The 12,795-nt window shown below is 38.2% G+C and overlaps 1 long non-coding RNA gene across 1 annotated transcript in view; it reads left to right on the forward strand.

The window, feature by feature from the left end:
• The window catches only part of LOC132346511 (uncharacterized), a 262,306-nt gene that overhangs the window by 231,220 nt on the left and 18,291 nt on the right, over positions 1-12,795 (forward strand). Inside the window, exon 2 of the long non-coding RNA XR_009496334.1 lies at positions 7,796-7,840. This is a non-coding gene — a long non-coding RNA (uncharacterized lncRNA). The remainder of the gene's footprint in view (positions 1-7,795; positions 7,841-12,795) is intronic.

The raw sequence follows: 12,795 nt of genomic DNA on the forward strand, positions 1-12,795 counted from the left end.
GATTAGAATTTGAAAAATATATATAAATTCATTGGAGATTTATTAGAAAAGCAGAGAATCTGATGGTATTATAATCTATTGTTGAGTAACAAGTACCATAAATTTAGCAGCTTAAAGCAACACACACTTCTTATTTCAGTCTCTGTGGATAATGAATTGGAGCATTTATCTGGGTGCCACTGGCTCAAAGTGTCAAATTATGCTGTATTCAAGGTGTTAGCCAGGGTATCACAAGGTTTAACTATGAGCCGTTGATATGCTCTGAACCTCACTTACAAGTCTTTGACATGTCTTCACTGGCAATTGGCTAGGAACATCAGTTCCTTGCCATGTGGATCTTTCCATAGGACTGCTCACAACATGCCACTTGGCTTCTCATAGAGCAAGTGAGCCATAGCGTGAGAGATGAAAGTCCAAAGGGGGAAAAACAAATAACTACAATCGTAATATGTTTGTAACCTAATTACAAAAGTGACATCTGTTATTGTTGTCCATTGTTTGTTGGAAGCCACCATCAGGTAAAGCCTACACTCAGTAGTGGGCCTCCCAGTTGGTGCTAGTGGTAAAGAACCCGCCTGCCAGTGGAGGAGACATAAGAGATGCAGTTCGATCCCTGGATCAGGAAGATCCCCTGGAGGAGGACAAGACAACCCACTCCAGTATTCTTGCCTGGAGAATCTCATGGACAGAGGAACCTGGTGGGCCACAGTCCATAGGGTCACAGAGAGTAGGACACAACTGAAGCGATTCAGCACCCCACACAGCACAGCACAGCACAGCACACTCAGTAGAAAGCATCAATACCAAGAGGCAGAGTTCACTGGAGACCATCTTGGAGCTGTCCCCGACACTGTCTGAATAAATACAGAGGTAAATGTTGACTGGCAACTAAAAGTGTTACAGAGGCTTAATTGTCCCAAAATTAAAGTTGCAGTAAACATTCCTCTTTGTGTAAGGTAACATGAGTATTTCAACAGTGCTATCTTTATTTCCTTCCTGTTCTCCGAGAAAGAAAATCTGACTCATGGATTAGGAAAAAAAAACAAAAACAAACAACAACAACAACAAAAAAAATATATATGTATGTATGTGTGTGTATATATATATATATAGCCAGCTGTTATTGATAAAATTAGTAGGAATAAAAGTTGAAAATTAAAAAAATAACTAAATTGACTTCCTCAAAATTTGGTACCAATCTATACCAATCTAGCACTTTCACAGAGAAAATATAAGATTTCTTTTTTTTAATTGTACTTGAAGTCTAGTTGGAGTCATTGAATCTTCTTTTAAAATAATTTTTAGTCATGCTTAGTGATTAATAACTTACCTAGCTACTAAGAAAAGAAAGAGAGAGAGAGAGAGACCCTTGGGTGCAGTTACCATCAGACATGAGCACTCTAATGTTAAATTCCATGAAGAGAATGTCTACACATACACACACACCACAGATACACACTCATCTTGAGAGTGGAATGTATTGATGGCTGAGATGATCTCCAACACAACCTGTTTCCAAAGCAAATAATAAAAAATAAAGGAAGCAATAAAGGAGCTAGCTGTGTGTTTCTAACATCATAAAAGACCTGAGAGTATCATTCCTGATAACCTTTGTTCAGATGAGAAGGTTGGATGGAAATACTTGATGAATGGGAAGGAGATCTTAGGCATCTATGTTTGGAAATTTAACAATTTAATTTTAATAAAAATGTCCTCTCAATGAATATAAAAATACTGCAAACAAGAAATGAACACCAGAATCTAAAATTGAAAGTTTATTCTGCATTAATAAGCTTTCCTTGTTTTCACTTCTTTTAAATTCAGCTATTGAAATGAGGGTTGCTGTGAAATTTCTGAACTTTTAGGACCCTGAGACATGCATATTAGAAGGAAGCTCAGTTTCTAATACCTCTGTAGTCTCTTATGTTTCATTTTTAATATCATAAAACCACTACCTCTTTAATAGGGAAATCAGAAAATAGCCAATTTCCTAAGAAAAGAGTAGTAGTTGGTAATGGTAGCAAACTGGCTTGCTAATCACACACAAAAAGTAAGATATCTCAAGTTCATGATTCTACTGATTTTAAGTGTGTGTTTATGTTGACTAAAAAGATGCACAACTTGAGAGTTGCAAGTTAACTTTTATTGGGGGGCAAAATGAGCCTGGAAACACCTTAAGGAGCTCTGAGAGACTGCTCCAAAGAGAGAGTGGGGGAAAGTCAATATGTAAGATTTTAGTGAAGGGGGAGTTCAATACTCAAGTGCTTACTTTACAAAAGGTTTTCTGCTACTCACAAGGCAATATGAAGAGATAAAATATCTACTATTGTGGGCACGAATCCCTTAGAAGAAATGGAGTAGCCCTCATGGTCAACAAAGAGCCTGACATGCAGATTGCATGTGGTCTCAAAAACAAAATGATCTCTGTTTGTCTCTGAGGCAAACCATTCAATATCACAGTAATCCAAGTTACACTCCAACTACTAATGCCAAAGAAGCTGAAGTTGAATGGTTCTATGAAGACTTACTAGTCCTTCTAGAACTAACATCAAAAAAAAGATGTATTTTTCATCATAGGGGACTGAAATGCAAAAGTGCAATGCCAAAGAATGTTCAAACTACCACACAATTGCACTCATCTCACATGCTAGCAAAGTAATGCTCAAAATTCTTCAAGCCAGGCTTCAACAGTATGTGAACCATGAAATTTCAGACATTCAAGCTGGATTTAGAAAAGGCACAGGAACCAGAGATCAAATTGCCAACATCTGTTGGACCATAGAAAAAGCAAGAGAATTCAGAAGAACATCTATTTCTGCTTCATTGACTATGCCAAAGCCTTTGGTTCTGTGAATCACAATAAACTATGGAAAATTCTTAAAGAAATGGGAATATCAGACCACCTGACCTGTCTCCTGCCATACCTGTATGTAGGTCAAGAAGCAATATTAGAACCCAACATGGAACAATGGACTGTTTCAAAATTGAGAAACGAGTATGTCAAAGCTATATGTATTGTCACCCTGCGTATTTAACTTATTTGCAGAGTACATCATGAGAAATGCTGACTGGATGAAGCACAAGCTGGAATCAAGATGGCTGGGAGAAATATCCACAACCTCAGATATGCAGATGACACCACCCTTGTGGCAGAAAGTGGAGAATACCTAAAGAACCTCTTGATGAAGGTGAAAGAGGAGAGTGAAAAAGCTGGCTTAATTGATCCCATCACTACATGGCAAACAGATGGGGAAACAATGGAAACAGTGAGAGACTTTATTTTCTTGAACTCCAAAATCACTGCAGATGGTGACTGCAGCCATGAAATTAAAAGATTCTTGCTCCTTGGAAGAAAAGTTATGACCAACCTAGACAGCACATTAAAAAGCAGATACATTTCTTTGCCAACAAAGATCCATCTAGTCAAAGCTATGGTTTTTTCCAATAGTCATGTATGAATGTGAGAGTTGGACCATAAAGAAGGCTGAATGCCTAAGAATTGATGCTTTTGAATTATGGTGTTGAAGACTCTTAGGAGTTCCTCAGAGTGCAAGGAGATCAAACCAGTGAATCCTAAAGGAAATCAGTCTTGAATATTCATTGGAAGGATTGATTCTGAAGCCGAAGCTCCAATACTTTGGCTGCTTGATGGGACTGGCAGTATCATTGGAAAAGACCCTAATGCTGGGAAAGATTGAAGGCAGGAGGAAAAGGGGATGACAAAGGATGAAATGGTTGGATGGCCATCACCGACTCAATGGACATGAGTTTCAGCAAGCTCTGGGAGATGGTGAAGGACAGGGAAGCCTGGCATGCTGCAGTCCATGGTGTCACAAGGAGACATGACTGAGCGACTGAACAACAATAAGGATTGGGATCATGAAATCATTTCCTGAAAATATCTAACTATCTAAAGACTTGTTCCACAAGAATCCCTGGAGCACAACGTGCCTCTCTCTACATTGAAATCCCTCAGAGTGTGCTGGAAGTCAACAGCTGCAGCATCACAGGGTTAAATCTCTGCAGAGCAAATGGAAAATGCCCTTGTTGTTGTTCAGTCTCTGGCAAGTGTTCTTGGCAAGTCCCAATTTGTAGTTGAGAGGAAGATGGAAGAATCTGGGTCTTGAAATTCTTTGCTAAATAAGCTTCTGAACAATCTAGGGGTCCATATACGTAAAAGTATGGAATGCTTTGTCCAGTTTTTTTTTTTTTTTTTTTTTGCCATCCTGAATTATCTCCTATGTGTTGTCATTGAGCAACTGCAGTGGGTTGCAACTTAATCCTTGTAGAGTTGGAATGGTGAGTAGCATTCTCTGTTTAAACCCAAAGTGCAGTTGTTAGCACTTCCCTCTATTTAGATTTTCCAGTGGCGTGCTAGAGCCAGAATGTACTTGCCCACTAGAACCATTCAGTTTCCACTGATTTTGTAAGGAAATTCTTAAACGCAAACATTATTTAAAATAAAATCATAAAAATTTACAATTAAATTATAAATACTCAAAACATGTCACTTCCTAATTATTTTCCTACATTTTATCATTATCTATGCTCTTGAGCTATGAAAAGAAGAGAAGTGAAAAGCAAAGGAGAAAAGGAAAGATATAAGCATCTGAATGCAGAGTTCCAAAGAATAGCAAGAAGAGATAAGACTTCCTCAGTGATCAACGGAAAGAAATAGAGGAAAACAACAGAATGGGAAAGACTAGAGATCTCTTCAAGAAAATTAGAGATTTTCTTGAACAAGGGAACACTTCATGCAAAGATGGGCTGGATAAAGGACAGAAATGGTATGGACCTAACAGAAGCAGAAGATATTAAGAAGAGGTGGCAAGAATACACAGAAGAACTGTACAAAAAGATCTTCACAACCAAGATAATCACGATGGTGTGATCACTCATTTAGAGCCAGATATCCTGGAATATAAAGTCAAGTGGGCCTTAGAAAGCATCACTATGAACAAAGCTAGTGGAGGTGATGGAATTCCAGTTGAGCTATTTCAAATCCTGAAAGATGATACTGTGAAAGTGCTGCACTCAATATGCCAGAAAATTTGGAAAACTCAGCAGTGGCCATAGGACTGGAAAAGGTCAGTTTTCATTCCAGTCCCAAAGAAAGGTAATGCCGAAGAATGCTCAAAGTGAAAGTGAAGTCACTCATTTGTGTCTGACTCTTTGCAACCCCGTGGACTATAGCCCACCATGCTCCTTTGTCCATGTGATTTTCCAGGCAAGAGTACTGGAGTGGGTTGCCATTACCTTCCCCAGAGTATCTTCCCAACCCAGGGATTGAACCCAGGTCTCCTGCATTGTAAGCAAGACGCTTTACCATCTGAGCAACTAGGGAAGTCCTCAAACTACTGCACAATTACACTCATCTCACACACTAGTAAAGTAATGCTCAAAATTCTCCAAGCCAGGCTTCAGCAATATGTGAACTGTGAGCTTCCACATGTTCAAGCTGGTTTTAGAAAAGGCAGAGGAACCAGAGATCAAATTGCCTACATCCACTGGATCATGGAAAAAGCAAGAGAGTTCCAGAAAAACATCTATTTCTGCTTTATTGACTATGCCAAATCCTTTGACTGTGTGGATCACAATAAACTGTGGGAAATTCCGAAAGAGATGGGAATACCAGACCACCTGACCTGTCTCTTAAGAAACCTATATGCAGGTCAGGAAGCAACAGTTAGAACTAGACATGGAACAACAGACTGGTTCCAAATAGGAAAAGGAATACGTCAAGGCTGTATATTGTCACCCTGCTTATTTAACTTATGTGCAGAGCACATCATGAGAAATGCTGGGCTGGAAGAAGCACAAGCTGGAATCAAGATTGCCAGGAGAAATATCAATAACCTCAGTATGCAGATGATACCACCCTTATGGCAGAAAGTGAAGAGGAACTAAAAAGCCTCTTGATGAAAGTGAAAGAGGAGAGTGAAAAAGTTGGCTTAAAGCTCAACATTCAGAAAACTAAGATTGTGGCATATGGTCCCATCACTTCATGGGAAATAGATGGGGAGACAGTGGAAGACTTTATCTTTTGGGGCTCCCAAATCACTGCAGATGGTGATTGCAGCCATGAAATTAAAAGACACTTACTCCTTGGAAGGAAACTTATGACCAACCTAGATAGCATATTCAAAAGCAGAGACATTACTTTGCCATCTAGTCAAGGCTATGGTTTTTCCAGTAATCATGTATAGATTTGAGAGTTGGACTGTGAAGAAAGCTGAGTGCCGAAGAATTGATGCTTTTGAACTGTGGTGTTGGAGAAGACTCTTAAGAGTCCCTTGCACTTCAAGGAGATCCAGCCAGTCCATTCTAAAGGAGATCAGTCCTGGGTGTTCTTTGGAAGGAATGATGCTAAAGCTGAAACTCCAGTACTTTGGCCACCTCATGCAAAGAGTTGACTCATTGGAAAGCCTCTGATGCTGGGAGGGATTGGGGGCAGGAGGAGAAGGGAACGACAGAGGATAAGATGGCTGGATGGCATTACTGACTTGATGGACATGAGTTTGAGTGAACTCTGGGAGTTGGTGATGGACAGGGAAGCCTGGCGTGCTGCAATTCATGGGGTCGCAAAGAGTCGGACACAACTGAGTGACTGAACTGAATGCTCTTGAAGTGATTTACATTGTTGTATCATGTAAGGGAATGGTGCAAATACATTTGACCCAACATGGGTTTGAACTCTGTAGTTTCACTTTTATGTGGATATTTCTCAACAAATACATACTGCTTTGTGACACAGTCTACAGTTGTCTGAATTCTTGGATTCAGAGCCAAGGGTACAGAGGGCTGACTATAAAGTTCTATATGGATTTTCTACTGTGCAGCCCTAAACTCTGTTATTCAAAGATCCACTGTACTGTAATATAATGTGCTATCATGTATATTTTCCCAACCTCTCATTCAGTGACATCACATTGATATATAGGAACTGGCCAAGACAGAATTATTTACACCATGGAAATCAGTGAAGGGAGCAAAATTTGCCACTCCAAAATGTGTATCTGGCATAAGGATTAATTTAAGCTCATAATTTTTAAGAAACCGAACACGCAGGAATTCTTTCTTTTTAATCTCCACCTTAGCTGCCTCAGTTTCTCTGGTGTCTCAGATGATAAATAATCTGCCTGCAATGCAGGAGACCCGGGTTTGATTCTTGGATCAGGAAATCCCCTGGAGAAGGAAATGGCAACCCACTCCAGTATTCTTGCCTGGGAAATCCCTATGGACAAAGGAGCCTGGTGTGCTGCAGTCTATGGTGTTGCAAAGTGTTGGGCACAACTGAGCGACTAACACTTAGCTGCCTGAAGAATGTAAATAGAGGGCCTGTCTCTGTAATAGAGCTATCACTAGAGATCTCTGCAAAGAACTTGGGCTAGGTTTGGTGGGGGTAACTAGACAGAACCTAGAGATCAGAGTCCACCCTATGTCCCATTGTCTCTGCAGGGCCCAGCAAACATTTGTTTACCCAACATTTGTTTTTCCATATCCATATCAGTTACCTTCCTCCCCTTCTGAGTTCAAAATTACTGTCTCCAACATCTTCTGAAAATGGTATTTAAAGTAAGGATTTGGGGTATTTTGGCAAGTTTCTAAGTTTTTATGGGTTTTTTTCATGTCATTAAACTTTTATATGTATTTTTAAATTTCCTTTTAATCTGTTTCATGTCAATTTGATTCTTAAACAATCCAGAAGAAACAGAGGGTAAAGGAAAACACCTTCCTCCCCACATCAGCAGATAGTACAAATCAGTGATTTTTTTTTGCTTTGTTTTACTTTCAGCTTGTTAAACATTTGCCAGCACATCACAGACAGAAGTTCCTGAAGGTAAATGTGTATGCCTGTATAAATATATGCATAAATATATTTTAATAGACTTTAATTTGTAGAGGAGTTTTAGATTCACAGAAAAATTGAGATGAAAATACAGAGATTTTTCATACATTCACTGTCCCACACACACACATTATCTTCTCACATTATCAACATCCTGACCATAGTGGTACATTTACAGCTGTTTACCTATATTGACATATCATTATCACACAAAGTGCATACTTTACATTCATTGCATGGTATATTCTATAGGTGTGGAAAAAAATTTATAAGAACATGTATTCCCCATTATTGTACCACGCAATGATTTCACCGTCATAAAAATCCTCTGTGTCCCACCTATTCATTTCTTCCTTCTCTGTAACTCCCGGCAACCATTGATCTTTTTAGTGTCTCCAGAGCTTTGCCTTTTCTAGAATGTCATATAACTGGAATTAAACAGTATGTAGCCTTTTCAGACTGACTTCTTTTACTTAGTAATATGCATTTAAATTTCTCCCAGGTCTTTACGTAGTTTGTTGTGTGTATTTCTTTTTGTTGCTAAATATTCATTTGTCTGGATATGCTGTACTTTAGCCCCACTCACATACCGGAGGATATCTTGGTTGCTTCCAAGTTTGGACAATTATAACTAAAGCTGCTATAAATATCTATGTGCAGGTGTTTGTGTAGACATACGTTTTCAACTAATTTGCTTCTCTGGGTAAATGCCAAGGATTGAAATCACTTGAGTATATTTAGGTTTTCAAGAAACTGCCAAACGGTATTTCAGAGTAGCTGTATCATTTTGCATTCCCACCAGTAATGAATGAGAGTTCCTGTTGCTCTACTTCCTCATCAGCATTTGATGTTGTCAGTGTCTTAAATTTTGTTCATTCTAAACGGTTCATAGTGGTCTCATTATTGTTTTAATTTGCATTTCCTTGATAACAAATGATGTGAAGCATCTTTCCATGTACTTACTTGCCATCTATGTATTTTCTTTGGTAGGGTATTTATTAAGGTTTTCGGCATATTTTTAATCAAGTTGTTTATATTCTTATTGTTGAGTTTTAAAAGTTTTTTTGGGTATTTTAGATAGCAGTACTTTATTACAGGTCTCTTTCATAAATGTTTTCTCTCATATACATTTTCTTCTTAATGAAAAAGTTGAGATCTGCACTAATTTTAAATCATGTATTTTAAACTTAAAAGCAACTCAACAAAGGAACTGTGAGGTATTGTTAGCAGCAGTCTGTGGGGAACTGGTCCAAAATCATTATTATGTAGGGGCCGTGTTTCAGTGGAAGAGAGAGAAGAGAAATGGTGGGAAAATACAGAGTATTTAGGTTTCATATATTGATTTGATTAGATGCTGCTTAAGGAAATGAAAAGTCTTTGAATTCATACAGTCTAAATCTGTTTCCCTTCAGTTGGAATCCTTTAATTTTAAATGTAATGGCCCAAAGTTAAATTGCACTTGTAAAATACATGACTTGGAAGAAGATTAAATTTTATATTTGTGTAATCAGTTCCAGCATGCCATCAGAGGAGGGTAGGAATTAAAACTCTGAAGAGTAATCATTTCAGAATAGTACCAATAACTATATAAAATAATCAAGAATATACATTCTGCACATACAGCTTCAAGTAAGGTTGTTTTTTTAATTTTATAATGTTTTTTTTTTTTTAAGCCTCCAGGTGCATCTACTCAAATTAACATTCTCACAAATGTAACTTTTTCCATGTGAAATTATTTTGAATCAATGGCATATGATGTTTTCTAGGGAGGAAATCTTCAGACTACATGGAGTATAAACCATAATCTAAACATATAGGCATATGAAACTCTTTTATGGATGCTAGAAACTGCACTGAGTATAAAAAGAGATATAGGTATTATTATACTAAATAGGAGATAAAGTAATTTTCCCTCTATTCACCAGAGTTCTTAGCTGAGACCCCTGTAATAAAAGACATATTAACAAGAGAAGAAATAAACAGAAGTTCATTAACACATCTACCTCATGTATACATGGGAGAAACCCAAGGAAAAATGAGTCACTTCTGAAGTGTCTTGGAATTCAGATTTAAGTATTTTCATAATATGGAATGGGGAGAGAAAATCTAGGTCTCTAAGGATAGGAAATGATTTTTAGGGAGGATGAATGGGTCCGTAGAAGAACAAATGGGAGGTGTGATAGTATGGGAAAGAAAAAATAATTTTCCCTCTATCCTTTTAGGTTCTTGACTGAGACACTCCTGTAATAAAACAGCCACCATATTAATAGGAGAAAAACAAACAAAAGCTTAATAACGTGTATACCTTCTAATATGTGGAAGATACCCAGGAAAATTGAGTAACTCTCCAAAATGGACCAGGCCATTACCTTAGCTACCATCTTTAGCCCAAGACAAAAGAAAGATGTTGTAAGTTGGGGAGCCAGTTATGGGAGATTATCAGGAAAACATAGTAAAGAAGGATATAGTTGTTATGTAGATTTGTTAGTACTTTCTCCATTGATAGGTTTTAGAGATTTGGTCATCCCCGTCTTCCTTATTCCTGGGTTTCCCTGCTGGCTCAGCTAGTGAAAAATCCACCTGTGGCCACACTTGCCTTCTGCAATGGCCCACAGTGTCTGTGGAGTGTACTTCTCTCTCTATCTGAATAAATCCACTTCTTACCTAAAAACCACCACCACCACCACCAACAAATCTGCCTGCATTGCAGGAGACCTGAATTGGATCCCTGGGTTGGGAAGATCGCCTGGAGAAGGGAACGGCTACCCGCTCCCATATTCTGTCCTGGAGATTAGTCCACTGGGTCGCAAAGAGTCAGACACAACTGAGAGACTTTCATTTTCACTCTTCTCATTCAGGGAGGGAGATATTCTCATAAATAGAAATGTCCCTTATAAACATAAATACCTCTTTCAATGTGTTAACTTTTATTTGGTTTTCAGAACCTCTCCTGTGTCTCCTATTTAAACAAAATAATGAGTCTAAAATAATCATTGTGCTAAAGAAGAATATTTTAGGGTGACAAAATCTGCTCCCCATCAACAGTTTATGATAAGTTTGCCTGAGTGGGGTATTTGTTTCTAATCTCCTCTGCTTTGAAAAGAGTCAATATTCCCTGGCTGACGAATCTCTCGGGGAAAAGATCTATGACAACTGAGTTCCTTTTGGAGAGTCTGTTTTTAAGGGAAGTTCAGAGAAAGCTTCTTTCTGTTTTCTAGCATCTATTGTTTTTCAAGTATCTACAGCTCAGATTAATCAATATACCAAAGTGGAATGTTTTGGGGCAACATATTCTGAATTCCTACAGTCATACTTTGAGATGACATTTTCTGCTGCTCTTCAGTATCATTATCATTTATCACCCCAAATCAATTGTCCAATCACTGCTCTCTACCTGTTAATTCAAGAAGACCTCTAGGTATGCTTGTACCAGTTTTCTAAGAGGAAGGGAAAAAAAAAACTTTAATTTTAATTTTACAGGTAATATGTATTTTTTAAACCCAGAAATATTGGGGGGGTAGTTCATTTGTGTTTCTGTATCCAATTATTGGTAAGTTAGACTTTAAATATTAAGGCTCCAAACTTACAGCTTCATTTTTCTTTTTAATACATTTGGTCAGCACTGAGCGAAAAACAAAAAGCACATTTTCCTGGAAATGGTAAAAGCAAGTGAATAAAATTAAGTGTCTAGGACAATCCTTTTGACTAAAAAATATTCAAAGCCTAAAAGTTGAGAATTATATTTTATTCAGCAGAAGTGTGTAGGACTTCAGACGAGGATGCAGCATCTCAAGTAACCCTAAGAGGAGGAGGTGAGAGGGAAGTTAGGATATATAGGAGTTTTGTAACAAAGGGCAGGGAGTAGGAACAAAAGATTACTGTGGAAAACTAGAAGTCTCAAGTTCAGGAACTTAGTGCTTTTCTGTATATGGGAAGATGCAAGAGTCTGGGCTTGCTGAAATTATGCCCTTGATATGCATCTCAGGTATCTAGGTCCAGTACCCTGTGTTTTCACATCCTGAGTTTCTGCAGAGCTCAGCATCAGGGGTGGCTGCAGTCTGATGGCTGCTAGATGGCAAGTATTCTTTGTTTCCTTCCTGAATTTTCTAACGCAGCTTACCATTGGATGTAGCTGCAATGATGACAATGGCATCCTTTGTTAATTGAAATGGTGGGCAATATTCCATTTCTCAATACAAAACATTTTTTTCTTAAAATCTTACAAGATTATAGGCTTTGTATAGTTTAATATATCACCTCCTCTTCCCTCGTGGCTCAGATGGTAAAGAATCTACCTGCAATACGGGAGACCTGAGTTCAATCCCTGGTTTGGGAAGATCCCCTGAAGAAGGGCATGGCAACCCACTCTAGTACTCTTGCCTGGAGGATTTCCATGGACAGAGGAGCCTGGCGTGCTACAGTCCATGGGGTCGTAAAGAGTCAGACATGACTGAGTGACTAAGCATAGCACATCATATGTCACTTTTGGATAGGAAACCGTTTAAAAGTTCTGTAAAGTAATAACCTACTCAAAAATATTTCGCATTGTAATCTGTCCCTAGAAAATACACTGAATGCAATCACTCATGTAATTTACCTTAAAAGAGAACACAAATCTCTCCTTCAGAAAGTAAAGTTTTCCAGGTTGTAATCCATGATGTATAAATTTAGCAAATCAACTCTGAGCTCACTCCTTCTCTCCAGCCCCCACCCATCCACACATATATACACTGGATCAAAAACAGACATCTAATAGCTGAAGCCTCCCATTATATAGTTAATCTTTTAAAGTCTGTAACTAATTGGCAGAGGTAATCTGATTAATGAGATAGCGTCATGTAAATAAATTATAAAATTTTCCTTAGAAGAGACATTAATCAAGAAGGATGACAAGCACTAAGCCACCACACAAAAATAAAATGGTTCAAAAGAGGGAATTGGATGGT

Source organism: Bos taurus, chromosome 11 (assembly GCF_002263795.3).
Source record: "Bos taurus isolate L1 Dominette 01449 registration number 42190680 breed Hereford chromosome 11, ARS-UCD2.0, whole genome shotgun sequence".
In the NCBI taxonomy this organism is placed as follows: Eukaryota; Metazoa; Chordata; class Mammalia; order Artiodactyla; family Bovidae; genus Bos; species Bos taurus.